The sequence below is a fragment of the Artibeus jamaicensis genome, unplaced genomic scaffold, assembly GCF_021234435.1.
Source record: "Artibeus jamaicensis isolate MK-2021 breed Jamaican fruit bat unplaced genomic scaffold, CSHL_Jam_final contig_354, whole genome shotgun sequence".
NCBI classification, from domain to species: domain Eukaryota; kingdom Metazoa; phylum Chordata; class Mammalia; order Chiroptera; family Phyllostomidae; genus Artibeus; species Artibeus jamaicensis.
Genome location: NW_026521803.1, coordinates 38,053,904 through 38,059,054, shown reverse-complemented (window position 1 = coordinate 38,059,054; position 5,151 = coordinate 38,053,904). Strand labels below are relative to the sequence as shown.

Here is a 5,151-nt window from a genome sequence, read left to right as displayed (position 1 = left end):
CCTCTCGTAACAACCTGGTGAGCAGTAAGTAAATGGTGTTCTTGAGTTCTGTGAGCCGCTCTAGCAAATTAATCAAACCCAAGGAGGGTGTCCTGGGAACCTCCTATTTATAGCCCATCCCTCAGAAGCTCAGGGGACAACCTGGACTTGGGATTGATGTCAGTGGGTGTAGGACTGAACCTTGAACCTGTGGGATCTGACATGCTGTCCCAGTAGATAATATTAGGATGGAGTTAGATTGTAGGACAGCCATCTGGTCTTGCAGAGAATTGCTTGTTGTGGGGAGAACCCCATACATCTGATGTCCAGAGGGTTTAGAGTGTGATAGTGATATGAGAGTTAAAGGGAAACCAGGAGGAAAACGGGGTTTACTCCATGCAGTGACCTCATTTGGAAATAGTGTCTTTGCAGATGTGATTAAGTTAAGGAACTCAGGATGCCACCACCCTGGATCTAGGGCGGGTCCTAAATCAGGTGACTGGTGCTGGCATAAGAGAAAGAGCCCAGCAATGCAGCCACGGGGAGGAAGGCTCTGTGAAGACAGAGAAGGATGGGAGTGATGCTACCACTAGCCAAGGACCACAGGGCACGTCCAGAAACCGAAAGCAGCAAGAAGGATTCTCCCCAAGAACCTGTGGAGGGAGTGAGGACCTGCTGACTTCTGGTCTCCAGAACTGTGAAAGAATAAGCATCTGCTATTTTAAGCCATCCAGCTTTTGGTAGATCATTACCGTAGCCTTAGAAAACCAATACAGTATAAGATTCTGTCTATAATACAGGGAAAAGGCAAACAAATCTATAGTGACAGAAAGCAGATGAGTGATTGTCAGGGCCAAGGGTTGGGGGAGGGATGGACAGCAAAGGGATGGAGAGGGCTTTTGGGGACGATGGAAAAGCTCTGTAGTTACACCGTGTGCTAGTAGTTCTGAAGGTGAATGTACTCATCCAAATGTACACTTCAAATGGGTGCATTTTATCCTTTGTCGATTGTATCTCTTCAAAGGTCACTTTTAAAAACCAGTGGTTATTTCCTGAACCCAGATGATCTTTGCAAGCAGAGAAGATGGTTATGCAAACACGAGTTTTCCCCGTGTGACCTCTGTGTAGAGAAGCGTGCCAGCGTCACTGCGGGTTTGAGGGTTGGACTGTACCTGCCCAGCATTCTGTGTTCTGTGAGAATCTAAGCAAGTGGTAGTAAGGAAAACGGTCTCATTAGATCATTCAGCTTCACATTTTTCTTTTACTTTACAAAGTCCAAGAGCAAGATTGGGACACTTTTTAAACAACAAGAGCTCTGAAGTTGTTTATCTGAACTCCATCTGTAGATGAGCACTACTGGGTGCAGTTGTCTGACTTTGGGTGCACATGTGCACAGGTGTGAGAACCTGCAACGCTTCCCTGAGGAAGATCGGTGAGACTCTGTCGGATAAGTGGGCCCTGGCTGTCATTTGGTGCGTCTACATTTCTCAAGAGGTCCCTTTTGCTACTCCAATACTTTCCAGTTGCTGCTACCTACCACGAACTGTTTGCATCTCCCCAAACCCACCAAAGGATGTGATTCAGACGCTTCCTGGTTCTGAGGCAGCAAGTTCATGGACTACAGCTGGGGAAATAAGGTCCCAGGAAGAGTTAAAGGAGCGCTCCCTGCCTTACCTCTGAGGTTTTAGAAATTTCACCAGGAGCTGTGCTGGTCCCCATTAATCCCCCTTGGAACTCAATGCACCCTTTCAATCTGCTGACTCAAGTCTTTCTTCAGACAGGAAGTTTTCCCCCTGCTATTTATTGGATTATTAAACTTCCCTCTCTCTGCTCCTTCTTTTAGCTTCCAGACCTCGTCCTCTCCACATGAGAGGCCTCCTGGACCTCCCTTCAACTCTCCTCACTGTTTCCTATGATTCTGGCTCTTTGCATTTTATCTGTGTGGCAATGTGGTTCTTCCAGGCCTTTGAGCTGGTTCTTGATTTTGACTGCTCGCTTTTACAAATTGTCTATTAAATAACTATATTAAAATGTTTAGTTTGTAAATGCAAATTAAGGTCATCTATTCTGTGATGTCGCAAAGTCTTTTGATGCCCTACTTAGATCTCTTTCAAGATATGTGTTCCTGTTTTGTTGTTCTCATGTGACTCTCCCATCAGGGCTCTCCCAGTGGACCTGCTGGTGACAGCTGGTCACATTTGTCCTTCTCCTCTAGTTGCTGAGAACGCTCATCGTCCTAGGCCTGCTCAGGGCTCCTCTGTCCTCAGAAGCTGGGCCGGCCAATAGGGTCTCGCAGGCAGCGTGAACCCCAGCCCTGCTCACTCCTACCTCCCTGCAATTCCCTGGTTCAAGGCTCTGCTTAGGGACACATTGGACTGTGGTGTTGAGGTGGGACACAGTGAGGGCAAGGGACAGAAGTTTAAGGCTCTTCGTGGAATGTCATCTTTTGAATATCAGACCCTTTGAAACATGTATTTGTTCCTAATTCTGTCTCTTTCTCCTTCTCTCTCTACATCTAACCTCTAACCTCTAACTTATCTGTCTCTACCTCCAGCTCCATCTCTGTCTCCTTCTTTCTCCTGATTGTGTGCTGGGCCTGGGACTCTCCACTTGGGAGGAGTCCCCTGCCCGAGACACCCTCAAGCAGGTGTCCGAGAAAAGGAGGGTGCGGGGTGAACGCCGCTTAGGCCTTCACCGTGCGTGAGCAGGGGCCTTCACCGTGCGTGAGCAGGGGCCTTCTTGCTCACGTACAGTCCCAACAGCCCCAACTCATCAGGTCAGAGCCAGCTAAGGACTGAACACCAAAACCTTGGCCGATAATCGTGTGTGGACTTCCGCACGCTCGCTGGCTGCAGCTGGGCAGGGTTCAAAGGCCCTGAGCCACCTTCTGTCTTTCTCTACTCAGCAACCTACCAATCCTTGCGTGGGGTCCTCATTCCTTTTCAAAAGAACTGTGCCTTTCCACGTTGCTTTTAGTCTCTTACTAACCAAGCAATTCCAAGTACCCCCTGGGAAGGGGTGCTCTCCAGGACCCAGTGCCTGGGTCTGTAGTTCAAGTTCTCACTGCAGAGGTCTGCAATGGGGTGAATAAAGAAGGGAAAATTACTTAGAGCCGTGAATCAGCTTCACATAAAAGAGCAGTATGAGTAAAGTTCAGGTAAGAAGCAGGTTTTACTCCTCAGTCTCATTACACAGCTGAACACAGTCTTGAGGCAGCTCTGAACAAGTGGTTGCACTTGCTCCTTGTTGACCTGACTTTTCGGTGAGCCACAGTTTGTTTCCAAAATCTGACCCAACCGATCCTTGTGCAGACTCAGAGACTGACTCAGCAGGAGCACAAGGAAAGCAGCAGGGTCCTCCTTTCACATACCTACAGGGTTTCAGGTCATAGTTAAGTTTTTTTTTAGTGTTTTAATGAAAAGAAAGGTATTCCTGCTCCCCAGCTCATCCCCAGCTTACAGAGAGGACTTCTGCCCCAGGGGTTTCGGAGTGTTCATAGCCTAGGGAGATGTCCCTTCCGCAGGCGCACTTTCTTGGCTCAGCAGCTGCTTGGTTTGCTGGATCCCCGAGCGGCAGGGAGCTGGCAGGTCCTGGGGGGATGAGTGATAGATAGCCGGGCTGACTCCAGAGAGCCAGCTGGAGCTACAGACTCAGCAAGCAGAGGGAGGGGAAGATAGTCTCTCGTTCATTCAAACAAGTCTTTCTCCTGTTTATGGGGCACTTTTCAAAGTCTGAACACGTAAAGGTATCTGTGAGCCTCACATTAGTCCTGTGAGGTTAAGTAGGAGAGTAATAGTCTCATTTCATGAATGAGAAAACTAAGGTTTAGGGACTTGCCTAAACTCTTGTGGCTTCTCAGAAGCAGAACTGGGGGTATGATCCAAGTCTCTCGGTTCCTACTGTCTACCTATGGGGGCTCTGGCCCGTGGCCTAGGTCTGTTGGTGGATACCTTCCTAAGTTTCCCCTCGCTCTGTGTGGAGGATTATTAGTGAGTAGCAACACTATGAGGTGCTACAACATTTCCTTCCCTAGCGGTGCAGAGAATGAAATCCCTTTTGCGTGTCACCATGAAGGAAGGCGTAATGGCTTGAGAGCGTTGTGAACCAAGCTCGTGGGTGTGCCCTGCTCTGGGTCTAGTCCCCTCACATTCCTAGGAGCCATTGAGGGCAACCAAGTGTCCGACATGCTCGGGTTCTCCAAGTCCAGTCCAGGCTTGGGCGGAGGCCATGTAGCCCTTTGAAACCCTCTCCAAACCACTCATGCCCGTTGCTTTGGCAGGTACCCCCTCTCTAGGTGGGTACCCCTTTCCTAGGCCCCATCACTCCTGCCATTGATTTCTACAGGTCACCTGTTCTGGGAAGATGTCAGCTAATTTTTAATTTTTGGAGTTTTGTTCTCGGCTCAACTCTAGCAATGGGTTTTATGTAGATGGAAACGGGCAGTTGGACTCGGCTTTCTCTTCTGACCTCAGTCGGATGGTGAATCCCATAAAAGGTCGCCAGTGCTTGTGAGTCTCTTTAGTTCCTTCAGCAGAACCCTGCCCACCTACCTTGGGAGAAAGCTCTTGCCAACACCGACCAGGCTGTCCCTCTGTGCCCCCCAGGCAGCCCGGTTTCTGTCTGTCACTGAAGGGCAGAAGCAGGGCTGCGTGTGAACTCCTGCCAGGCCAGGGTTGCGTTTCAATCCATGTCGAACCTTCCTGGCTGCAGTTGCCCACCCCACCTGAGCAGTGTCAGGAGGGCTTCCCCCAGCAGAGTGGGGAAGTGGGACTCCCCAGAGGACAAAGAACTCTGGGAGCTCTTTGAAGGCAGTGCTGGCACTTAACCGAGCCCATTCTCAAAGCAGAAAAAATAATGAGGGGTGGGGCCGGGCTGACTTTAGCCGTCAGCTAGGGATGATTTCAGGGATGTATGTGGGGCGTGCAGTCACGTGTGCAGATGACACTTCAGTCCTGTCAGCAGTAAAGACTTGGACTGTGAGCCACACTGGCCAGAAGCTGGGACTCAATTAGTGCAGCATGAGACGGTTAGTGCCTCTGAGACAGTTAATTCAGAGGCAACTTTGCAGTGACAACCTTTTGTTTTATCTACACCCAGCCCGAGACTTATATGGGCAATGAGTGACAGCCCATGGCTATAGGACACAAGGTTCCTTGATATTCCCTTTCCTGT

General features: G+C 49.6%; 1 long non-coding RNA gene across 1 annotated transcript; it reads right to left on the bottom strand.

Annotated features, from left to right (window-relative positions):
• Nucleotides 1-3,196: 3,196 nt before the first annotated feature.
• LOC128627233 (uncharacterized) lies at nucleotides 3,197-4,747 on the bottom strand. The gene is made up of 3 exons (XR_008391390.1): nucleotides 4,530-4,747; nucleotides 3,439-3,569; nucleotides 3,197-3,349 (listed from the first exon to the last, which is right to left on the bottom strand). It is a non-coding gene; the product is annotated as an uncharacterized LOC128627233 (long non-coding RNA).
• Nucleotides 4,748-5,151: the final 404 nt, after the last annotated feature.